The sequence below is a fragment of the Hyperolius riggenbachi genome, chromosome 10, assembly GCF_040937935.1.
Source record: "Hyperolius riggenbachi isolate aHypRig1 chromosome 10, aHypRig1.pri, whole genome shotgun sequence".
NCBI classification, from domain to species: domain Eukaryota; kingdom Metazoa; phylum Chordata; class Amphibia; order Anura; family Hyperoliidae; genus Hyperolius; species Hyperolius riggenbachi.
In genome coordinates this window covers 143,241,776-143,268,289 of record NC_090655.1, presented here as the reverse complement: position 1 = coordinate 143,268,289, position 26,514 = coordinate 143,241,776, and the positions used below count along the sequence as shown (strand labels likewise).

Sequence of the window (26,514 nt, the reverse complement as noted above, 5' to 3'; positions counted from 1 at the left end):
CCCCATTGAAGTCTATGGCGGTTCGCAAACGTTCACGAGAACTGAACTTTCGCGGAAGTTCGCGAACCAAAAATCGGAGGTTCAGGTCATCTCCGTGGCAAGGTAACGATCATGAAGGGGAATTGACACAAGAACATGCCTTTTGTTTTGTTGTTGCAACTGCAGTGCAGCCAGAAAAATTAGGCAGGCATGTACACGCACCAGAAAAATTATTATAGCGGCCGCTGCTAACAGCAGCCTTAAAAATTAAGGAATCCGCCTGGAGTCCTGGACCCTGTTGGTGGTGGCAGAGAAGGCAGTCAAGCGGCCTGCAGGCAGAGATGCTGTGTGGGGACCGACTTAGTCTTGGGGCAAGAAGCCAGTCACACGGCGTGCAGGCAGAGTTGCTGTGTGTGGGGACTGACTTAGTCTTCGGGCGGGCAGTAACCCTCTGGGATCCATGCCTCATTCATTTTGATAAAGGTGAGGTACTGAACACTTTTGTGACCTAGGCGACTTCTCTTCTCAGTGACAATGCCTCCAACTGCGCTGAAGGTCCTTTCTGACAGGACGCTTGAGGCAGGGCAAGACAGAAGTTGGATGGCAAATTGGGACAGCTCTGGCCACAGGTCAAGCCTGCGCACCCAGTAGTCCAGGTGTTCATCGCTGCTCACAGTGTCTACATTCAGGTAGTCGGCTACCTTCCGGTCGAGGCATTGGTGGAGAGTGCATCTGGAAGTGCTGAGGCGAAGCGTTGGACTAAAGAATGTCTGCATGTCAGACATCACCATGAGATCGCTAGAGCGTCCTGTCCTTGCCTGCATGGACATGGGAGGAGGAGGATTACTGGCAGTGGTACCTTTATTGCGTTGTGCTTTGACATCACCCTTAAGCGTACTGTAAAGCATAGTTGCCAGCTTGTTCTGCATGTGCAGCATCCTTTCTGCCTTCAGGTGAGTTGGTAACATGTCTGCCACTTTGTGCCTATACCGAGGGTCTAGTAGCATGGCCACCCAGTACAGCTCATTCCCCTTGAATTTTTTTATACGGGGGTCCCTCAACAGGCTGGATAGCATGAAAGACGCCATCTGCACAAAGTTGGATCCGAACGTACTATCCAACTCCCCTTGCTCTACCTCAGTGATGTCAGATAAGTTCTCCTCCACCCCCCAGCCACGAATAATACCACGGGAGAGTTGAGCAGCACAAGCCCCATGTGACGCCTGCTGTGGATGTTCTTCTGTCGCTGCCTTCTCCTAAAAAAAAAAACACCTTCCTCATCATTCGACTCCTCTTCCCCACATGACTCTTCCTCCTCCTCCTCCCCCCCCCCCCCCTTGTGCTGCCTCAGGTGTTGAGGAAACATCTGGTTCTGATGAGAATTGATCCCACAGCACTTCCTCTTGTAGCTGTTCCTGTTCACGCTCATCCACAGCTTGATCCACCACTCTACGCACGGCACGCTCCAGGAAGAAGGCATACGGGATGAAGTCGCTGATGGCGCCTTCACTGCGACTCACCATGTTTTGTCGCCTCCTCAAACAGCCACATGAGCCTGCAGGCATTTCGCATGAGTGTCCAGTACTTCGGCCAGAACATCCCCATCTCCCCAGACTGTGTCCTTTGACTGTAGTTGTAGAGATACTGTTTGACAGCTGTTGTAGCAGGTGGTTGAACAGGGTCGAATTCCAGTGAGTCGGGCTATTGCAAATCAAGCGCCTCACCGGCAAGTTGTTTCTCCGCTGAATATCGGCCAAGAATGCCATGGCCGTGTAAGACCGCCTGAAATGCCCACACAACTTTCTGGCCTGCTTTAGGACGTCCTGTAATCCTGGGTATTTACTTACAGATCTCTGGATTATGAGATTGAGCACATGTGCCATGCAGGGTACGTGTCAACTTTCCCAAATTCAAAGCCAAAATGAGATTGCTGCCATTGTCACACACCACGTTGGTGATCTCCAGTTTGTGCGGGGTCAGCCACTGATCCATCTGTTTGTTTAGAGCAGCCAGGAGAGCTGCTCCAGTGTGACTCTCCGCTTTGAGGCAAGACATGTCTAAGATGGCGTGACACCATCGTACCTGTCATGCAGCATAGGCATTGGGGAGTTGGGGCTGTGTAGCTGGAGAGGAGATCGCAGCACCAGTAGAGTTACACTGCCACTCAGCCAAGGAGAAGGAGGAGGACAGTGAAGAGGATGTAGCAGAAGGAGAAGGAGAGGAGTTTGCAGCAGGCCTGCCTGCAAGCCGTGGAGGTGTCACAAGTTGGTCCGCTGCACAGCCACATACTCTCTGCTTGCCATCGGTCACCAGGTTGACCCAATGGGCTGTGTAATTAATGTACCTGCCCTGACCGTGCTTGGCAGACCAGGCATCCTTGGTCAGATGGACCCTTGACCCAACGCTGTGTGCCAGAGTTGAAACCACTTGCCCTTCTACTTCACGATACAGTTTGGGTATCGCCTTTTTAGAGAAATAATTGCGACCTGGTATCTTCCACTGCAGTGTTCCAATGGCCACAAATTTTCGGAAGGCCTCAGAGTCCACGAGCTGGCATGGTAAATGCTGGCGGGATAACAGTTACGCCAAGCCATTTGTCAGCTTTTTCTGACGACGAGCTCCCCCTGCTTTTTTCAGCAACTCCTCCTACTCCTCTCTGACTCCCCCTCTGAACTCTCCCCTTGGTCATCTTGTCTCTTAGGATCCCACGTGGCATCTGTATCATACTAATCCTCCCCAGCTTTGCTTGTATCAAACACCTCCAAAACTGCACCAACAGCAGGTACTTAATTATCCTCCTCCTCACACATTTTGTCCATAGTGTTGCCTAACTCACACATATTCACCTTCATCTAGTTGTAACAATAAGGGCTGTGAATCAGTGATTTCCCCACCAAATAACTCCTGCGAAGTGTCAAAGGTAGCAGATATGGTACTTGGAGTAGCGCTGGTGGCTGCGGAAGATGAGGTGTTCTGTGTTAATTAGTCAACCACGTCCTGACAATCTTGGGAATTGATGGGACGTGCCTTCTTCTGAGCACTGTACTTTGGTCTAGGGCCGCACGAAATAATGTCAACTCGACCTCGAACAGACCTGCCAGGTGGACTGCTTCTGGGTCTGCCTCTACCTGTTTTTTTGTCCATATCGGGGGGGGGGGGGATGAAGTGAAAGGTATGCACTGACTTGACTAATACAATGTGCAGTCACACAGGTGCAGTGAAAGGTATGCAGTGACTTGTATTACAATACAATGTGCAGCTGTCACACAAGTGCAGTTAACAGGTATGCACGGACTGGTATACTAAACAGCGTGTGGTCACACAGGTGCAGTGAACAGGTATGCAGGGATTGGTATTACAAATGTGCAGCTGTCACACACAGGTACCGTGAACAGGTGCAGTGACTGGTGGTATATTACACTGCTTGCACTAACGTAGGTGCACTGAACAGGTTACAGGTATGCACAGCGGTGATTGGTATTACAAAAGTGCAGCTGCCACACACACACACAGGTACCGTGAACAGGTGTAATGACTGGTGGTATTAACAATGCGTGCGCTCACGTAGGTAGGTAGGTAGGTGCACTGAACAGTGAACAGGTGCAGTGATTGGGATTGCAAATGTGTAGCTGCCTGTCACACATACACAGGTCACAATGTGCTGGGCCTGGCAGTGGCACAGTAGGAATTACCACCAAGGGGCCAAAGACCAGCTGCGACTGACGGACAGGGCTGTATATAATGCAAGTGGGCCACAAAAAAAAAACAACAACATCTCAAAAGAGCTGTTGAGGGGTGCGATTTTTAGCAATAAGAATCAGCAAGGAGCAAGCTAACAAGCCTACAAGAGCCTAACTAAGCTTTCCCTATAGCTCTGTAACATCCGCAGTAATGGCGGCTGCGGGCACGCAGAGTGTCTCCGCAGCCGCCTTGCCTTCCTGTTCAGGGACTTCGCCCGTGCCTCTGGCGTCTAGTACACCGAGGACGAGTTTGTCTTTTGTACATAGGGTTGCCGTATCGCGCGGGCGCGTGCAGAGACAGGATCTTTATGCGGGGAGGAGGCGCGTCAGCTGACCAGCCGGTCGGCTGATGTCAGAGGAGACTCACGGCGCTCCGGATTGGCTGATTGTTGTGGGCGTGGCCGTGGGGTCTCCTCTGCTTCATAAGCCTTCACTGTTCACTCGCAACTTATCTGCTGTTGCGAATACTCATGTGTTAGCGCTCAGACCTTAGATAGTATCCGCTTTGATCTGGGAGGAAACCAGGGATTTCACACAAGACTAGGATTATCGTATTACTGTATTTTGATATTTTGTGTATGACTCTGGCTACCCTCTGACTCTGCTCTTGCTTATCATTTCTGTACTTCTGCCCATCTGATCCTGTTGCTGAACCCTGCCTGATATCTTACTACTCTCTTGCCTGCCGATTCTGTACTGTACCTGCCCGCCTGTTACTGATCCTAGCCTGTCTGACCTTTCTACTCACCAGTGAGCCCTTGTCACTGGTGAGGTGTTCTAATAGTACCCACCAGCTCCTCTGGTGAGGTTTTGTCTAACTATTCAGTTACTGTGTACCAATAGTGCCCACCAGTTCCTCTGGTGAGGCCTAGCTAAACTATTCTGTTACTGTTGCACCAAGCACTACATACTTTGTATTCTGCCAGCTAAACTTGTATTATTGGTGATACTGCAGATCACCACATAATCAGGTATAGTGTCTGTGTTATTGGTGATTCTGCAGATCACACATAATCAGACGTCTGTGTTGCTACACCAATCGTTACAAGCTCTCTCTGCAGCAGCTCTCCCTTCTCTTATTACTGCAGGCACACGAGTGAGTCCAATGCCAGACACTGCCTGCCTTTTATAAGGGGGTTGGGGCTCCAGGAGGGAGTGTAGCCTGATTGGCTACAATGTGCCTGTTGACTGTGATGTAGAAGGTCAAAGTTGACCATAATTATGTAGTATAGGGGTGGACCGGACTTCCCAAAAAGTTTGTGGTTCTCCGCGGTCGCGACCCACCGAAGTTCGCTGGTTCCCGTTTGCCGGCGAACCGTTCAGGCCATCTCTACTCAGCTGCTCTTCTCATTCATCTTTCTTCTTGTTCTTCCTCTGCTGCCCCTCTCTGTCAAGTTCTTCATTGGCTAACAATTAACCAGAGGATCCAGTTTAAACTCTTAACCCTAATCTACAAAGCTCTGCACAATCTTTCTCCCTTTTACATCTTCTCACTAGTTTCCAGTTACCAAACCAATCATAAGCACAGATAATCTTAGATTTTCACATGACCTGCTGTAGTCCTCCTCTAGAATTACTTCCTTGCATTCATGTATACAAGATTTTGCTCGTGCCTCACCCCTCCTCTGGAATGCCCCCCCACAATAGATCGGTCACTCACCAACCTTTGTTGCCGTTAAACAGTCTCTCAAAACTCACTTCCGACAAGCATTTGCTCTACCTTAGGCCACTTCCTCTTTGTCCTATAGCCAAGTTGCACTCCTACTAGATATCATAAAACACACTGCCTCTAAGTATGTTTATTGTTTACTATCCCACATGTTGTCCCCCCCCCACACACGCACACACACTCCTTTAGATTGTAAGCCTGCAAGGGCAGGGATCTCTCCCTTTTTTGTCTTGAAATTAATTATACATTTTATTCATCATGTTACTTTTGTCACTGTCATTACCAATTCTGTTTTGTATCAATTCTGTATTTTGTCACTAGTTATGTATTTTGTATATTGGAGTATTTCATTTATCTGTATTATTATTTACCCTGAGTTAATTTCTTACTTTGTAAAGCACCATGGAATATGTTGGCAGGTTATAATAATAATATAATATCCAGCAATGTTTGAATGCAGTGAACAGAAGTAAGGGCTGACATAAAGTAGGGATAATAAAAATTGCTCCCTGCAAAAAGAAAACCGAGACAATAGGAGCCCAAATGGTGCAGTATGTCACAGTACCAGAAGTATATAAAATATGCAGATGGATTATACTCACATAGGTTGCAGAAAGGCAACCAACCACAGGAAGCAGGTGGAGATGTATAACCCTGACTCCACTCATGTGGTAATAGCACTCTTGATAAAAAGCAAACCTCAAATGACCTAAATTGATCAAAGAAGGATAATCCCCCTTTAGAAAGGAAAAAAATGGGTGTGGCCATGCAGTGAGTGGGTGTGGCCTTGGGTGGGGTGAAATGTACATGAACTTAGCAGCGGTGTAAGCTACAGATAACGGGCCTGCCCATCGAAATATTGGATGGAGCCCTCTGTCCTTTATTTAGATAATTTACAATCAGTATAGGCATAGATCAAAGATTTATACGCACATACAATTTTGATTGGTCAATCACTGACCAATTTTACTACCCGAAAGTAGTAAGTGGGCCAACAGACAATGTATTTGATGAACAGAGCTAAAATTGGATAATCAAAATTGTATGTGTGTACCAGGCTTTACAGCTAATACTGTACATACTGAAAGTAGCAGGGATCAGCATACAATACAGCTGGTTTACAATCAGTAAAGGCACAGAGTAAAGCAGGCCATACACTGGCTCGATTCACGGCCGTTTCGACAGCAGATCCGATCCTGGGATCGGATCTGCTGCCAATCGCTTGCGCTAAACGCACCCGCCGATCCGATTCCCTCCCGAAATCGGATCGGACCGTCGATAGCGCCGTGCGGGAAATTACCCTCGATCGCCCGGCGGTAGGAGCGCGTCGCTTGCGGCGTACGATTCGGGCCCGATCCGAGCATGTATACATTACCTGAAGCTGGCTCCGGGGTCCTCTTCTCCTCGCTGCACCGCATTTCCGCATGTCCCAGTGTACGCTTATACTTCCTGTGTCACTCCGGTGACCAGGAAGTTGAAATAGAGGGCGCTCTATTTGAACTTCCTGGTCACGGAGTAACACAGGAAGCGCCGGGATGGAGCAAGAACAGCGGTGCGGTGCAGTGCGGAGAAGACGCCCGGGAGCCAGCCTCAGGTAATGTATACGGGGGGGGGGACAGGCGGCAGGAGCAGCTGAACAGATTGTGATCGGTTTCAGGCTGAAATCGATTCACAATCTGTTTGCAGTAAAGGCAGCCATACGATCCCTATCTGATCAGATTCGATCAGATAGGGATCTGTCAGCTGGTCGATCTAATGGCACATCGACCAGTGTATGGCCACCTTAATACCTTATACTGTACACACTGGAGGTAGATCAGCACACAGTACAGGCACTAGAGAACAGCTTATACTGTACATACTGTATGCGGCCATGGACCAGAATGTGGGTGTGGTAACGGGTGGAGACAAATTTACATGAACTTAGCAATGTGGGACATTAGATAAGAACAGTGGTGGCGGACCTTTTTGGAGGCAGAGTGCCCAAACTGCAACCCAAAAGTCACTTATATATCACAAAGTGGCAACAGCAATTTAAACTAAATACTGTACAAACTCATACTCATTTAACTCATACATGAACATTATGGAAAATCCAAGTTGAACATAAACTGTGAAGATAAACAATTTCATCTATCCTACTCCTGAAAAATGTATTCATTTTTTTAGAACCTCACAGTTTTATTTTCTGTTGTATTTTCTTAAAAAGCTAAAAAAGTAGGTTTAATGCTATTGTCTCATATGACGATGATTCAGCTTTTCCCATAGTCTCGCAGTTAGCAATCATGTGACCCCCAACAAGACAAATACAGCAATCATGAGGCCCCCAACAAGACAAATTCAGTAATCATGAGGCCCCCCAACAAGACAAATTCAGCAGTCATGATGCACAGAAATAGACAGCATTTCACATAACTAGGCAGAATGCCCCCTTAATATGGTAGACACCTCTCACCTGGCTGGCTTCTGAATTCTCCTCTACTAGATTCTGTGCCTGGCAATACTGTTTTTGGCTGGATTGGGGATGATGTGTGGGCTGAAAGGCCTAGCTGGCGGTGATGCTGTGGCTGGGTTGGCTGGCAGTGATGTTGTGACCTGGCTGGCGGTAATGCTGGGCAGTGCTTGGCTGGTTGAAGTAAATGCTGGCCTGACTGGTGGGGATGCTGTGGCCTTTTTCACAGTGATTCTGGGCTGGTTGGCTGGTGGTGATGCTGGGCTGGCTGTCCTGGATAGCTTAGGTAGTGACAGGTGCCCCCTAGTTAAGGTAGTGCCAGGAGTCCCCCAGTTTAGGTTGTGTGTGACAGGGACCCCCAGGTTAGGTAGTGAGTGACAGGCTCCCCCCAGGTTAGGTAGTGTGTGACAGGCGACCCCCAGGTTAGGTAGTGAGTGACAGGGACCCCCCAGGTTAGGTAGTGAGTGACAGGGACCCCCAGGTTAGGTAGTGAGTGACAGGCGACCCCCAGGTTAGGTAGTGAGTGACAGGGACCCCCCAGGTTAGGTAGTGAGTGACAGGGACCCCCAGGTTAGGTAGTGACAGGAGACCCCCAGGTTAGGTAGTGAGTGACAAGGACACCCCAAGGTTAGGTAGAGTGACAGGCGACCCCCAGGTTAGGTAGTGAGTGACAGGGACCCCCCAGGTTAGGTAGTGAGTGACAGGGACCCCCCAGGTTAGGTGAGTGACAGGCGACCCCCAGGTTAGGTAGTGAGTGACAGGGACCCCCCAGGTTAGGTAGAGAGTGACAGGGACCCCCAGGTTAGGTAGTGAGTGACAGGCACCCCCCAGGTTAGGCAGTGAGTGACAGGTGACCCCCAGGTTAGGTAGTGCCAGGAGTCCCCCAGTTTAGGTTGTGTGTGACAGGGACCCCCAGGTTAGGTAGTGAGTGGCCGGCTCCCCCCAGGTTAGGTAGTGAGTGACAGGTGATCTCCAGGTTAGGTAGTGACAGGGACCCCCAGGTTAGGTAGTGAGTGACAGGGACCCCCCAGGTTAGTTAGTGAGTGACAGGGACCCCCCAGGTTAGGTAGTGAGTGACAGGGACCCCCCGGTTAGGTAGTGAGTGACAGGCGCCCCCCAGGTTAGGTAGTGACAGGTGACCCCCAGGTTAGGTAGTGAGTGACAGGCGACCCCCAGGTTAGGTAGTGAGTGACAGGGATCCCCCAGGTTAGGTAGAGAGTGACAGGTGCCCCCCAGGTTAGGTAGTGAGTGACAGTTGACCCCCAGGTTAGGTAGTCACAGGGACCCCCCAGGTTAGGTAGTGAGTGACAGGGACCCCCCAGGTTAGGTAGTGAGTGACAGGGACCCCCCCAGGTTAGGTAGTGAGTGACAGGGACCCCCCCAGGTTAGGTAGTGAGTGACAGGGACCCCCAGGTTAGGTAGTGCAGGACAGGGACCCCCGGTTAGGTAGTGAGGGACAGGGACCCCCAGGTTAGGTAGTGAGTGACAGGTGGCGTCCCACAGGTTAGGTAGTGACGGACCCCCAGTTAGGTAGCGACAGGGACCCCACTCATCTTGCAGTGTCAGACCCGACCAGTTAGAGTGTGTGCATGGACGCACCACGCTTTATATGCGGAAGTGATCACTTCCACATATCAGTGTGGTGTGCTAGGTCCTAGGCCGGCACTAGTGTTCGCCGGCTGATCAAGGTCTGATGGCAGCGGCGGCCAGGGGGGAGGGGGAAGAGGCAGGCCAGCGGGGAGCAGTGGGCACCCCTTCTTTTCTCCAAGAAGATTGTTTTTCATCTGATCTAAAAATAAATTTTTAGTACTTAGCAATGGAAAAGGAACCAGTGAAAACGGTAATATCCAACTCATTTTAAAAGATTTTTTGATTGGTGGGAGCTTCAAAGGTATTTTATTGATAAGGGGTGAAAATATCTACTTGGAGACAACTCTAAACAGAAAAGTTTAGGATATTGGCCCAATGTTGTTTAGGGTGCATATACATATACAATTTTGATTGGCCAATTACAGACCACTTACATGTAGTGTGAGCGTCTTCAGATTTTGAATACTGTGAACAGATTCTGCAGATAAAACTTCATACTACATGGAAGTGGTAAAATTGGCTATTAATAGGCCAATCAGAATTGGATGTGTGTACCAGGTTTTGGGCATGTAGGGCATGGTAGAGTCAAAAAGTTTAGTTAAGGTTGGATGTAACTGTTTGTTGCCTGACTTGGACACTAGTTTTCTGTACTGTTTTTACTCTTTCTGCATGTGTAATTAGGTGCATAGTGTGGCAACTAGAGATGGCCCGACAGGTTCGCCCGCAAACTTATTTTCTTTGGTGGTTCGCGTTCGTGGTGAACCGCGAACTATATACGGGTTCGACCCGCCCCCTATACTACATCATTTGAGTCAACGTTGACCCTTCACATCACAGTCAGCAGACACAGGGTAGCCAATTAGGCTACACTCCCTCCTGGAGCCCCCTCCCCCTTATAAAATGCAGGCAGCGTCAGCCATTTCACTCACTTGTGTGGCTGCAGTAATTAGAGAAGGCAGAGAACCTGGCTGTTGACATAGGGAAAGCTTAGTTAGGCTCTTGAGTTAGACTTGTTAGGTTGCTCCTTCTTGCTGATCTTATTGCTAAAAAGCACTCCTCGTCCTCAACAGCTCTTTTGAGAGCTAATGTTGTTCTTGTTATCTATTTTTTTTGTGTGTGTGTGTGCCACATACACTTGTGTTGCATATACAGTCCTGTCAGTCAGTCACAGCTGCTGGTGGGACCTTGACCCCTTGGTAATTCCTACTGTACTGTGCCACTGCCAGGCCCAGCACATTCAGTGTGTGTGTGTGACAGCTGCACATTTGTAATACAAATCACTGCATACCCACCTGTTTAGTGCACCTACCTACGTGAGCGCACGCAGTTTTATAGACCACCAGTCGCTGCACCTGTTCATGGTACCTGTGTGTGTGACAGCTGCACATTGTATTGATACCAGTCACTGCATACCTGTTCACTGCACCTGTGTGCCTGCACACTGTATTAGTGAAGTCAGTGCATACCTTTCTCTTCATCCCCCTCAATATGGGCAAAAGAGGCAGAGGCAGGCCACCCGGTAGCACACAAAAGCAAAGCCACACACCGCAGTGGAAGATACCAGGCCGCAATTATTTCTCAAAAAAGGTGATACCCAAACTGTACCGTGATATTGAAAGGCAAGTGGTGACATCTCTGGCACACAGCATTGGGTCAAGGGTCCATCTGACCATGTGGTCTGCAAAGCACGGTCAGGCCTACGGGAAGACTAAGTCAGTCCTCAGACACAGCATCTCTGCCTGCACGCCTTGTGACTGCCTGCCCCAAGACTAAGTCGCTCCCCACACAGCATCTCTGCCTGCAGGCCGCTTGACTGCCTTCTCTGCCACCACCAACAGGGTCCACCAGGACTCCAGGCAGATTCCTGAATTTTTAAGGCCACTGCTAGCAGCAGCCGCTATAATAATTTTTCTGGTTCGTGTACATGCCTGCCTAATTTTTCTGGCTGCACTGCAGCTGCAACAACAAAACAAAAAGCATGTACATGGGTCAATTCCCCTTCGTGATCGTTACCTTGCCACAATGAAAGGGGCTTGCGTATCACAATGAAGCAATGACCGACAGCTATAAGAGTGTCTCGGGAGGGGGGGATATGGGGGGAGCAGACACCCAAGATAATAAGGTTGTTGCTTCATTGTGGAAAGACCAAATTCCATCAGCTGGACAGTCGCTGTTCTGTCACTGAGCTACCTCAGCCCGGTAACCCTATGGGCTGGAAAGCCACCATCATCTGCACTCTCGTCATGGTGCGCACCAGTCCAGCACGGCCGTCACTACACAAACAGCTGTGTGCGGTGCGTTACACAGTGAGTTTGGTCTGTCAGTGTGAAGCAGTACACTAATTACACTACATGATTGATGTATACACATGCAAGATGTTTTAAAGCACTTTAGGTTTCCAATTTAGCATGCAATGTGTTATTAGCCCTTAAAACACTGCTGTGCGTCAAATCCAGATTTTTTTCCCCAGGACTTTTGGCGTGTATCCCACTCCCCCATGCAAAAACTCAGATGTTAGACCACTTGAAACATCTTTTCCATCACTTTTGTGGGCAGCATAAATGTTTCTAATTTTCAAAGTTCGCCTCCCCATTGAAGTCTATTGCGGTTCACGGAGGTTCGCGCAAACAAAACATTTTGCGGAGGTTCACGTTCGATTGGAGGTTCGAGCCATCTCTAGTGGCAGCTGCTGTTTTTTTTTTTTTTTTTTTTTTTTTAATGTGCACCAATTGAGTGGTTGGCAGCAAACTCTGACATGCCGTGTTTTGACAGTCTATTGCAATCAATATCGATATGTGAGCATTTCTATTCACTTGTACAAGGTAATCAATTTGAAATGTGTGCAATTAATCTTTAGAATTTGTGAAGTTGAATATGTTATTAAAAAAAGTAACATTTTACTTTACATTGTTTTTCTTAAAAAGGCCAAGACATCTAAGGGAATACTGTTAACAAAATGGATATCCTATATAATAAAATGCCTGTCACTGCTTCCTCTTGTGTCCGTCTATTGTGTCTGGCGCGCATGCGTGGCATGCAGACGGATTCAGACAGCAGAGGTGAATGGGTGCAGGGGGACCGTCATGCGCAGGTGTGTGTGAGCGTTTGTGTGCATGGCTAGGCATGCGCATGATTCCTGGGGGTGTTGTGGCCAAGGCCTACCGCATGTGTTTAGGCGGGCCTTTTAACTAGTTCAATATAATTTCGTCTGCCTGACATTTTTTTTTTTTGGTGGGTATTTTTCTGAACTGAACTGGAAAGTTGCCTACTTCAAATATATTATTCTGAATGCAATGCAATGAGCATCTCAGATAGCTATTAAGATTAGTTTCAAAGGTCACACATTTGGCACAAAACATTACCATCCTTTCCAAGTGGCAAAATTTCACAAATTGTTGCTGCTGACCTTCAAACTGACAGTGAAATTGTAATTAAATTAGTTGTCACTCAGCTTTATCAGTTGCCATGTTCTCTTTTAAGCCATAGTGTTTGTTTTTAAATGTAAGCTCACTCTCACTAATTATGTAAATGTTTGCTTGCCTGGTATACTGCCAAGAGGTAAATTATTTCATTTTAAGTTTATTAAATTAACATTAATTTAATTTGCTACAATAGTTCACTGACTTTTCTCACAATTTGAAAGTATATCTAAAGAAAAGAAACATCCTTACTGCCTGCTATAGCTCGCTCCCTGACTCATTGCATTTGCAGTTTGTTGAGAATTTCCTTTTCTTACAGAAGAGAAAACAATCAAACTATTTGCAAGAAATTTCAATTCTGCTAAAAAGATCTCTTCAACTTTTTCTGCTTCAAATCACTTTACATGCTAAATACTTTTTACAAGCAGCATGCAGCCATGCACATCAGGCATCTGCCTTGTGAAAACAGCAATGTGTATGACTTTAGTAATAAACTACAAACTAGGGAAATTTAAAGGTCAATTGCATTATTTTTTTCTCCTTCTTTCCTTGTCCTCACAACACTCGCCAAAGGGAACGTGTGCTTCTGAATTTTAAAATCTTTCTCATACTTGACTATGGCTACCACAACTTCAACTGTAAAAGGTGAGCTGGTCAATCCTGCCCCTCTCACAGCAGCCTGAAGTACATACAACCACCCTCACTAGCAATTTACTTTTATTAGAAAGAACAGATGGCTGGTGAGAAGCTCACATCACATGACCATGCCCCCTTCCATCAGGAACAACAAGAGGGTGGGTGATTTGTACCATGCACCACATACTTGTCCCAGAAAGCTCTACAGTGTCCTAGGTCACTGTGATAACATTGTGGCCTCAATTTAGACGTAATGAAGAACCTAAGCTGATCCCTGGAGCTCAATCTCTCAAGTGTGTGTGTATACATGTGTATTTGTATGTGTAAATGGCATTGGGGCTGCCAGAAGCCGCGTCGTCCTGTGGCATCTCGTTTGGGGGCAGCGGTACGGTTATCGTTGGCTTCCCGTCATGATCAGCATTTTTGTCCCTGCATGGGGACATGAAGCCGCAGTGGCTAGGTGACTCCTGAAGCTGCATGCTGCTTCTAGGGCCGGCTGAAACGTTGCTGTAAATCGAGATTGGAATGCCGCGTTTGCTCAGTCACCGGTATTCACGCAATGCTAAACGTTCCAATTCACTTGAATGGGAGCGTTAAGCTGACGAATCCCGAACGTCCGTGTGAACTAGTCCTTAGACTAATCTGCATGCCACAGAGCTCAGTCCAAACCTTCTATCTTCTTTCGAAGCATTAACACAGAGAGGGAATAAGAAGAGAGAGTTCCAAAATAGTAACTTCAGCAATATCCTGAGCCAAAAAACACAGGCAACCATAACACATGTATGTGAGAAAGGATGATGTTTTAAGAGAAGAAGGGGGGCTCTTATAGGTAGGGCACAATTTCAGTGTTTGCCGTAGACTTTATATTGTCCTGATATGCCCCTGAATGTATACATTGTGTATACAGAACTCGGAATACAGTACAGTGTACTGCAGCAAAGTAACATTTTACATTTAAAATCCATCACTTTTAAATTTTGAAATAGACTTCCTCAAAAACGACATGGTCTTTTCACAATTTTTGTTTGTTTTCTTTGCTCCTACTAATTTACCTAACATTCATCACAAATGTGAATATGATAGCATGTACAGGGCTTTGCTATTAGCCCTGTTAGTCTGTGCTTTTGACCTCAATGGATAAAGGAAACACAGTACTGGGAACAGAGCAAATTATGATTTTCGTGTTTGTACTCCACCCTAATAGCAATGCCTTTTACCCTGTAGGTTGAAATGGGCACATAAAACAGCCAGCAGTAGAGATGTCGCGAACCTCTGATTTTCGGTTTGCGAACTTTCGCGGAAGGTTCGGTTCGCGTGAACTTTTCTGTAATTAGATTATTTTCTGTAAAGTACTGGAAGAGACTGGTCATTATCTCTGGTGCATTGTCTTCTGGTTATCTCCTGCTGAGTAGAACAATGCTTAATTGCTAAGCAGATAGATGGTTAGATAATTTCCAACATGTTGGAAATTATCTATCTGGCAGGTAAATATAACAGAAAATCTAGCAGGAAATTGTATGGTGTGTACCTAGCATTAGGACATAGCCAGATACAATGAGTCAGATCAGCTTGAGGGTATTTAAATTTTGGCCAGAAGGCTGAGTAAGAAACCTGATGGAGGTATGTTGTAGTTGATATTGAAGGCGTATTTAGCGTAGTGTATAAAAAGAAAGTGAGATTCTCTCCATGTTTCATTGGTGATAAGTCCTCTGACTTTATTATTTCCTTCCAGTATTTTTCCTCCAGTTGTGAATCTGAGAAATGCTTGTTCCAGGTTTGTAGATTATCACGTTTGTAGGCTTGTTGACGTGTCTGAGGGAGCAAAAGGGTTCTATATGTTGCTGATAGTGTCAAGTTGCTAAATGTGTCAAAGGGACTGATGGTAGCTATAGATGAGTTTGGTTAAATGGGCAGTCACAAAAGATCGGATCTGGGCATACATGAGAAAGTCAACACAAGGGATTTGATAGGAATGATGGATATCAGGAAAAGGTTTCCAGGTATGCGAGTCCAGATTAAACATTGAAGTGGCATTCCCACTTTAAAACCTGGACCCCCAAAACCTACCCCTAAAAGATAAGATATTTGGATATTTTCCAAGGAAGATGATAAACCTTGCGTAGTTCCCTCCAGGTTTGTCTCTTATAAGAGTATAGTTTTTTTGGGGCGAATTGGTAACTGTGACCATGAGGCATGTAGGATGCCCGCTAGTGACCAGGGTTCTGCGATAGCAGATTCTAAGGCATAGGTTGAAAAGACAGAGGTGGTGGAAATCCAGTCACACACATGTATTGCCAACCAGGCAATATTCTATTGTCTAATGTCCAGTATCCCCATGTTTGCGATTTTGCATGTGTTTTTCACTCTGTACTAAAACACACACCATTCAGTTTCAAACAAGTGTGCTCCCAGCCTAAGATTGCCTCTAATAATTTTCTAACCATCTGCACCCTCTCTAACCTACTTTGAGGTATCTAATTTACTAACGTACTAATTTTAGGTATCTGAGGAATTTATTCCGCAAACAGAATGCTATCTAAGATACAAAATAGACTACAATATGTAAATGGTGCATTAACTTTGTTACATGATCTTTATCAATGTTGTTGAATTGAAAATCAAATGTATCCACAAATACAGTTTGTTGAAAAAGTCAAGTATTCCTATGGGATGTAATTACTTTTTCACCTGATTGTAATATTCTTTCTTGGTTGACCGTTACCTTTTAATATGATTTTTTAATTTTTTTTATGGAGAAATGTAGGTCACCCACCATGTTCACATTTACAGTTTGAACTATCCTGAAAGGCTAAAGGTTTACTTGACCATAGTACAAAAGATCTACATAACCTATATCACCATTAAAAAAGTCATTTGTAATTGAATGCCACTAAATATCACCGATCAACTTCAGTATGCAGCTGCTGTAACTTTTTAGAAAACTTGTTGGAAACCATGCCAACAATATACTGCTTCATGGGGGATATTAAAAATTCTTCACTCTTTGTTTGCCTCAATGTCCATAAGTCCGCATAAACAAAAAGAAAGAAAAATGTATTGCTCCCTTCACACCCTTACTGCTTAGCTGGTTTACTGCAATGGCACATTCATTCCACAGAGTAGTGGTATCTTCTCTCCCAGGGGGATTTTGCATGTATATGGATTCTTTGGGTGTAATTTCGCTCAATTTAAAGTTGAGAAATACAAGGCAGCCTTTACAGTGGATCGAGCATATGGAGAGATATTAGGGCAAACACCAGGGTAATCATAGGTATGCCAGTTAAAATATCTTAAAAGTGTAGAGATTATTTAAGTTTTGCTTTTTTGTTTCTAAGGTACAGTCACCTTACGTATGTAACAATTTATCTCAGCGTTAGGTATTTCCTTATTAATCGTAAAAACATTTTTTTTACAGCACTTCTTTAATTTTTCCTTTTAATTTTCTGTAATATGTGTTAAAATGCTCTTCACAGTAAAAAAGTAAAATAAAATAAAAACAGCTGTTTAGGTAATATTTTTAATCAAAGTTATTAAAATCCCATCACACGCTTATGACCTTGATGAACATTTGTAACATTTGTTAATAAGTCTTCTGTGTAGTTATAGCAGCTGTTGTCAATTATCTCTAGTAATCCTATGATAACTGTCAATGATTATAAGAACAAATGTATCTAAATTAAATTATGCCCATAGAAACAGAATTAGATTTTAAATGTCAGGCTCCTGAAGATCCGCTTTCCAACTGTGGATGGATGTCAGTACAGTGAATCACTTTTTAACATTTTTTTTTTCAAGAAAGTAAAATTGACCATTTGTTTTTAATTATTGTATACAGACAAATACAAAACCATAATAATGTTTGTTAAGCATACCTGGTCTTATAATAAAAAAGGTCAATACCTTCTACATTGTTGGGCAATGCACCCTCTGTTATCTAATATTTACAGTGTGATTTCCATTCTTAAAACAGAAGGTATTTGTGATAATTCAGCTTTAAATGAACATATGTGGTTACTCACAATGCACCGCTGCTGAATATGTAAATTAACTATTTATGCCCCTGAAGCCAGGCTTAACTGCTGGTGTATAGCAAGCCTAGAGCTTTAAATTTTGCAGAGCCACATCAACCCCATATGCAGCCCACATTATTCAACCTCGATCATATTTCATTGTAGGTACTGTGTTCTTTTCTTTGTTGGTCTCATGTTTTTGGTAAACCGTAGAATGATGTGCTTTACCACATGACATTTTTCCAGAGGGGATTTTGGCTTACTCAAGTACATTTTGGCAAACTGTAGTCTTACTTTTTTATGTCTCTGTGTCAGCAGTGGGGTCCTCCTGGGTCTGCTACCGTAGCTTTTCATTTCATTTAAATATCAATGGATAGATCGCATTGACACTTTTAGGAACACCATACTAATAATATTATATAACTAATAACTAATATGGTGTTTGACCCCTTTTCGCCTTCAGAACTGCTTTAATTCTACGTGGCATTGATTCAACAAGGTGCTGAAAGCATTCTTCAGAAATATTGACCCATATTGATAGGAATAGGATAGCATCTTGCAGTTGATGGAGATTTGTGGAATGCTCATCCAGGGCACAAAGCGCCTGTTCCATCACATCCCAAAGATGCTGTAGTGGGTTGAGATCTGGTGACTGTCGGGGCCATTTTAGTACAGTGAACTCATTGTCATGTTCATTGTTCAAGAAACCAATTTGAAATGATTCGAGCTTTGTAACATGGTGCATTATCCTGCTGGTAGTAGCCATCAAAGGATGGGTACATGGTCGTCATGAAAGGATGGACATGGTCAGAAACAATGCTCAGGTAGCCCATGGCATTTAAACGATGCCCAATTGGCACTAAGGGGCCTAAAGTGGATGGAGCCATGTTCTCATTCTGTTTACTTCAAATTCTGACTCTATCGAGACTCATCAGACCAGGCAACATTTTTCCAGTCTTCAACTGTCCAATTTTGGTGAGCTTGTGCAAATTGTAGCCTCTTTTTCCTATTTGTAGTGTAGATGAGTGGTACCCGGTGGGGTCTTCTGCTGTTGTAGCCCATCCGCCTCAAGGTTGTGCATGTTGTGGCTTCACAAATGCTTTGCTGCATACCTCGGTTTTTAACAAGAGGTTATTTCAGTCAACGTTGCTCTTATATCAGCTTGAATCAGTCGGCCCATTCTCCTCTGACCTCTAGCATCAACAAGGCATTTTCACCCACAGGACTGCCCCATACTGAATGTTTTTCCCTTTTCACGCCATTTTTTGTAAACCCTAGAAATGGTTGTGCGTGAAAATTCCAGTAACTGAGCAGATTGTGAAATACTTAGACCGGCCCATCTGGCACCAACTTCTTTCCCATTCTGATATTCAGTTTGGAGTTCAGGAGATTGTCTTGACCAGGACCACACCCCTAAATGCATTGAAGCAGCTGTCATGTAGAGATGGCCCAAACGGTTTGCAGGCGAACGGTTCCCGGCGAACTTCGGTGGTTCGCATTCACGGAGTACCGCAAACTTTTCCGGAAGTTCGGTTCGTCCCCATAGTGCATTATGAGGGTCAACTTTGACCCTCTACATCACAGTCAGCAGACACATTGTAGCCAAGTAGGCTACATTCCCTCCTGGAGCCCAAACCCCCCTTATAAAAGGCAGGCAGCATCAGGCTTTTCACTCACTCGTGTGTCTGCAGTAATTAGAGAAGGGAGGGCTGCTGTGCAGAGAGAGCTATAGGGAAAGATTAGTTAGACTCTTGTAGGCTTCTCAGCTTGCTCCTTGCTGATTCTTATTGCTAAAAAAGCACCCCTCAACAGCTCTTTTGAGAGCTAATCTTGTTCTTGTGATTTTTTTTTATTTATTGCTTTATTTTTTATTTTTTTTGTGGCCCACTTGCATTATATACAGCCTGTCAGTCAGTCGCAGCTGGCATTTGGCCCCTTGGTGGTATAATTACTACGGTGCCAGGTGCACATTGTAATACCCATCACTGCATATACCTACCTGTTGTTCACAGTGCACCCACCTACCTACGTGAGCGCACGCAGAGTCACTGTATCTGTCCGGTACCTGTCTGTGTGTAACAGGTGCACATTGTAATACCCATCACTGCATATACCTACCCGTTGTTCACAGTGCACCCACCTACCTATGTGAGCACACGCAGTGTTACTGTGTCTGTCCGGTGCCTGTCTGTGTGTGACAGGTGCACATTTGTAATACCCATCACTACATATACCTACCTGTTGTGTTCAGTGCACCCACCTACCTACGTGAGCGCACGCAGTGTCACTGTGCCTTTCCGGTACCTGTGTGTGTGTGACAGGTGCACAATAATAATACCCATCACTGCATATACCTACCTGTTGTTGACTTCAGTGCACCCACCTACCTATGTTAGCACACGCAGTGTGATATTTAATACTGGTCACTCTACCTGTTCACGGTACGTGTGTGTCACAGGTGCACATTTGTAATACCCATCACTACATATACCTACCTGTTGTTCACAGTGCACCCACCTACCTACGTGAGCGCATGCAGTGTCACTGTGCCTGTCCGGTACCTGTGTGTGTGTGACAGGTGCAGTGGTGCACATTATAATACCCATCACTGCATATACCTAACTGTTGTTCACTTCAGTGCACCCACCTACCTACGTGAGTGCACGCAGTGTGATATTTAATAGCTTTTCCTGTACGTGTGTGCGACAGGTGCACATTTGTAATACTGATCACTGCATATACCTACCTGTTGTGTTCAGTGCACTCACCTACCTACATGAGTTCACGCAGTGTGATATTTAATTCCACCAGTCACTGTACCTGTTCACGGTACATGTGTGTGACAGGTGCACATTTGTAATACAAATCACTGCATATACCTACCTGTTGTGTTCAGTGCATGCACAGTGTTCAGAAGAAGGCACGTGCCAATATTGTCAGGACGTAGTTGACTATTTAACACAGAACACCTCATCTTAGCTTCCGCACGGAAGCATGACATATCTTCCTCCTCCTGCTCTGATTCTGGCACCCCACTTAACACTCAGTCGGCCGCCACCACTAAAGTGCCATTACCCCGGGGCTCAGCAGTGTGGACATTTTTTTTGTGTCTACCTCAGATGAGAGCAATGCCATCTGTACTCTCTGCCACCGAAAATTAAGCCGTGGAAAGACCAAGACCCGCGTAGGGACAACTACCTTACGAAGGCACATGATAACAAAGCACAAACTGCAATGGGATGACCACCTGAGGAAAAGCCGCACACAAAAGCAAAGCCACACACCACAGTGGAAGATACCAGGCCACAATTTTTTCTCAAAAAAGGCGATACCAAAACTGTACCGTGATGATGAAAGGCAAGTGGTGACATCTCTGGCACACAGCGTTGGATCAAGGGTCCATCTGACCATGGATGCCTGGTCTGCAAAGCATGTTCAGGCCTGCACGAAGATTAAGTCAGTCCTCACACACAGCATCTCTGCCTGCACACTGTGTGACTGCCTGCCCCAAGACTAAGTTGCTCCCCACACAGCATCTCTGCCCGCAGGCCAGTTAACTGCCTTCTCCGCCGCCACCAACAGGGTCCAGGACTCCAGGTGGATTCCCAAATTTTTAAGACCGATGCTAGCAGTGGCCGCTATACTACTTTTTCTGGTGCGTGTACATCCCTGCCTAATTTTTCTGGCTGCACTGCAGCTGCAACAACAAAACAAAAGGCATGTACATGTGCCAATTGCCCTTCATGATCATTACCTTGCCGTGGTGAAGGGGCTTGTGTATCACAATGAAGCAATGATCGCCGGCTATATGAATGTCTCAGGGGAGGGGGGGCACACCCACGATAATAAGGTCATTGCTTTATTGTGGACAGACCAAATTTGATCAGCTGGATAGTCACTTGTCTGTCATTCAGCTACCTCAGCCCGGCGACCATATGGCATAGCTCCCAACTGTCCCTGTTTCGGAGGGACAGTCCCTCTTTGGGAGCCCTGTCCCTCTTTCCTCCTCATTTGTCCCTCTTTCCTCCTCATTTGTCCCTCTTTCAGGACTTTGTCCCTCTTTCTATGTAAATATATATATTTCTCTACTAAAAATGTGTTTGACTCTAAACTTTATTCCCATCCTTTAAATTGATATATTGCTAATTTTAAAATGTTAATATGAAGGAAAATGAACCAGGATAGAAAGGACCAGTGTAGTTTAAATTATAAAACAACATATTTTTCCTATGAAATCTTTATTGTATGTGTTAATAGGGGGTGTGTTGGGAGTGTGATTAAGGGTGTGGCAGGGGCGTGGTTTAAGTGTCCCTTTTTCTCATCTCAAAAAGTTGGGAGGTATGCATATGGACTGAAAAGCCGCCATCACCTGCACTCTCATAAACCTTCAAGATCCGCACCATCAAAAATCCAATTTTATTTATGTATCAAAGTCATAAAAACATGATAAAATAGCATGGGTACATGGCAGATGACGCACAGGTGTTTTGGACCGTTACAGTCCTTTCTCAAATCATCATAGACCCACACTAACTTTCCTCATTAAAACTCATGTTTATCTAACACATAGGAGAACCACATAGAGAACTATCTCATTATTGTTGCTGCATATGTATGAGAAATGTCCACCAATCAGATACAGCCCAGGAGCTGTGATTGCCCAATCATCATACAGCCAACGGATAGGAAGCTACAAAAGTACAAAAAATACCTGTATCAAATATAAAACCATGACCTGTGACACTCTCCACTTATCACCCTTGTAATAGCCTACAAGGGACTTACGTTTTAAGATCATTATGTCCACAAAGTTATGTATAAACTCCCGTCCATTGTTGAACTCCACAGTCCTCTCCCATCCAATCAGAATGAAGCCGACGGCATTCGCAACATAGAGGACTTAATATTGTCCAATCATAGGTGGCCAATACCACCCACAGGCAGAGCGGCCAATGAGCCGCATGCCGACAACGTCCGCATTGACAAAAGTCTCTGCGGAAAAGAAGGGAGTGCCGGAGTGAGCCGGCAATGTGACAGGGGGCGTGGCCATCAGTCAGCACCGACCAATAGGTCGCATGCCGACAACGTCCGCATTAGCAGAAGTCTCTGCGGAGAAGGAGGGAGTGCCGGAGTAAGCCGGCAACGTCATAGGGGGCATAGGGAACCGGTAGCGTCACAAGAGGCGTGGCGAGCCTCCGCTCACCAGCCAGCGCCGTCACAGAAGGCGTGGTGAACCATTGCTCACACAAACTACGCCATCACCCGCACTTGTCAAAAGACCAGTCAGGGGGCGTAGCTAAACATATAGTAAGCGTTAATAAAAAAGCGGCCAATCGCAGGGCACGTAAACAACCCTCACATGTCCTAAAGACCGCTATCCCATCAACTTAAAAACGCATGCTATCATGGATTAAAGGGGATCTGCAGAGCTCCACATAAATGGCTACATAATGATGGCAATCAAAGGTATAAAAAGATCATATTTAACCACATCAGTACAAATGCTGTCAGCTCCCAGAACTGTAGCCCCTGTGGAAATAAAACATCACACATATTATGCAAAATCACACATTGTATTCAAATCAAAGTAGATAAATCATAGTCTCTATTCAGACCCTTAGGTTCAATTTTATCTAGCCTCTTTATCCAATAATTCTCTCTTAATGCTAGCATCCTATGTCGATCTCCCCCTCTACGTGGTATTGGTATACCCTCAATTACCTGAACCCGAAGTTGTGACAATCGATGACCCTTTTCACAGAAATGGCACGAGACAGACAATTCCTGATTTTGATTCCTAATATGCGACTTATGGGACGATAATCTATCCCTCAAGGGTTGGGTAGTTTTACCCACATATCCCAGCCCGCACGGACATTTCAAAAGGTAAACAACAAATCTGGATTCACAAGTGTACATCCCTTTAATCTTAAATTTAGTCCCCCGGCTGGGGTGGGTAAATACATCCTGCTTCACAATATAGCTACACAAGGGGCATCCCAGACAGGGAAAAGTTCCATGCCTTCTTATCACCTCATTATTAATAGGACCTAAGTCGTTGTGTACCAATTTGTCTCTAAGTGATGGTGCCTTTTTAAATGATATAAGGGGCCAGTCATGGAACTTTTTGACAGTTGGAAGTCACCGCTTTAATATGGGCCAATGCCTGTTAATGATATGGCTAATCTTCTCTGATAGTACATTAAAAGTTGTAACACATGGTATCCTCTCTCTAATCACCAATCTAATACCACCCTGTCTAGAAAAAAATCCACCCCTAGATTTAAATTGAAAGCCTTTTTGTAGGCAGGCAGCTGGATAACCTCGTGGCAGGAACCTATATTTCATCTCCTCAAGTCTTGTTAGTCTAGTAGTGGGATCACTCACTATCCTCTCAATTCTTTTAAACTGCCCCTTAGGTATGTTATATCTCACATGTGGGGGATGGAAACTGGAGAAATGTAATATAGAGTTTCTATCTGTAGATTTAGTAAATAGGTCAGTAATCAAGTGGTTCTCCTCTTTGGTCACCCAAGTATCTAGAAAACTAATAGCAAATCGATCACAGTGGACGGTCAGTCTAATGCTGGAACACCTACTGTGCAGATCCTCCACAAAGGCATCAAGGCTCGAACGTGGCCCCCTCCACAGCAAAAAAATATTGTCTATGTAGCGCTGCCATTGCAACGCATGCTTCACAAACAGGGCATTAGAGTACACAAACGCTTCTTCGTATAAGCCCATAAATAAATTAGTATAGGATCGGGGGCCACGTTCGAGCCCATCACCGTACCCCTGCGCTGCACATAAAACGTAGATCCAAACAAAAAATAATTGTTCCTCAAAATAAATTCAAGGAGGAGTAACAGAAACACAGTACGGGTTACGTATATCGTTGGCAGAGGGGAGTAGGAGATGGCCAATACAGACGCCTGAGACCTGTAAAACCCCCAAAAGGAACCAAAGACCCCCAATGATGGAGGCGAAGGGTTATCTAATTTTTTACCAACTACGGATGATCAGTCCGGAAGAGAACATAGTCCCGGTGGACTTGGTTGTTAACATCTCATCGTATGAACTTACGGATATTGAACACCGTGTTCTGAACCTTGGATTATCTTTTTGTCCGAGTAATTTTCCTGAATTTTTTCTACTAGATTTAGAGTTGACAAAATTTTTCAGATAATTGAAATTGAAACATTTTTTTCAAGTGGCTTCTTCTTTGCCCAACCACAGGGGCAGACAAGTGATTGTTTACAATTAAAAGAGTGGGGATTGAGGAATACCAGTCAGTTTACACCCTCGTCACATGGGGTGATTAATGCATATATTGATCAGGTGCAGAAAGACATTTATAGTCTACAAGCAGACTTTGAAGCTAAAAAGTGTGAAAACATTACTACTAATCTTTCTTTGCAGGAACGTAAAGCTTTAGCATCACTCTCTATGAATAAATTGATCACTATTTGTGCAGCAGACAAAGGTGGAGCTGTTGTCATTATGGATAGATCTAGATACAGGGAAGAGATACTTAGACAGCTGAGGGACGAAGAAGTGTATGAGGAAATTGTAGGTGACCCCACTCCCAATTTAAGACAAAAAATTGAGAATATGGTAACTGATGCGGAGAAAAATGGTATTATAGATAAAGATCTCAAAACATTTTTGGTAAAGACATCTTCCAGAATTCCCATTATATACATACTTCCCAAAATACATAAGAATTTGGATAACCCCCCTGGTCGCCCCATAGTCTCAGGGATTGATTCCATTTTTTCCAATATGGCGATTTTTTGGGATAAAATCCTGAGACCTATGGTGGTGAACTTACAATCCTATTTGAGGGATACCCAACATTTTCTAGAAATAATCTCCACAATTGATGATATTGATGATGACACGTGGTTGGTCAATCTACTTTGATTTTGAATACAATGTGTGATTTTGCATAATATGTGTGATGTTTTATTTCCACAGGGGCTACAGTTCTGGGAGCTGACAGCATTTGTACTGATGTGAGTAAATATGATCTTCTTTTATACCTTTGATTGCCATTATTATGTAGCCGTTTATGTGGAGCTCTGCAGATCCCCTTTAATCCATGATAGCAAGCGTTTTTAAGTTGATGGGATAGCGGTCTTTAGGACATGTGAGGGTTGTTTACGTGCCCTGCGATTGGCCGCTTACTATATGTTTAGCTACGCCCCCGACTGGTCTTTTGACACGTGCGGGTGACGGCGTAGTTTGTGTGAGCAATGGTTCACCACGCCCTCTGTGACGGCGCTGGCTGGTGAGCGGCGGTTCGCCACGCCTCTTGTGACGCTACCGGTTCGCTATGCCCCCTATGACGTTGTCGGCTTACTCCACTACCCCCTTCTTCTCCGCAGAGACTTCTGCTAATGCGGACGTTGTCGGCATGCGACCTATTGGTCAGTGCTGACTGATGGCCATGCCCCCTGTCACGTTGCCGTCTCACTCCGGCACTCCCTTCTCTTCTGCAGAGACAATTGTCAATGCGGACGTTGTTGGCATGCGGCTCATTGGCCGCTCTGCCTGTGGGTGGTATTGGCCACCTATGATTGGGCAATATTAAGTCCTCTATGTTGCGGACGCCATTGGCTTCATTCTGATTGGATGGGAGAGGATTGTGGAGTTCTACAATGGACGGGAGTTTATACATAACTTTGTGGACACAATGATCTTAAAACGTAAGTCCCTTGTAGGCTATTACAAGGGTGATAAGTGGAGAGTGTCACAGGTCATGGTTTTATATTTGATAAAGGTATTTTTTGTACTTTTGTAGCTTCCTATCCGTTGGCTGTATGATGATTGGGCAATCACAGCTCCTGGGCTGTATCTGATTGGTGGACATTTCTCATACATATGCAGCAACAATAATGAGATAGTTCTCTATGTGGTCCTCCTATGTGTTAGATAAACATGAGTTTTAATGAGGATAGTTAGTGTGGGTCTATAATGATTTGAGAAAGGACTGTAACGGTTCGAAATGCCTGTGCGT

General features: G+C 45.1%; 1 long non-coding RNA gene across 2 annotated transcripts in view; it reads left to right on the top strand.

Annotated features, from left to right (window-relative positions):
• Positions 1–26,514, top strand: part of LOC137535703 (uncharacterized) — a 394,317-nt gene that overhangs the window by 220,225 nt on the left and 147,578 nt on the right. For both annotated transcript variants that reach the window (XR_011024454.1, XR_011024455.1), the window contains exon 4: positions 25,473–25,510. This is a non-coding gene — a long non-coding RNA (uncharacterized lncRNA). The remainder of the gene's footprint in view (positions 1–25,472; positions 25,511–26,514) is intronic.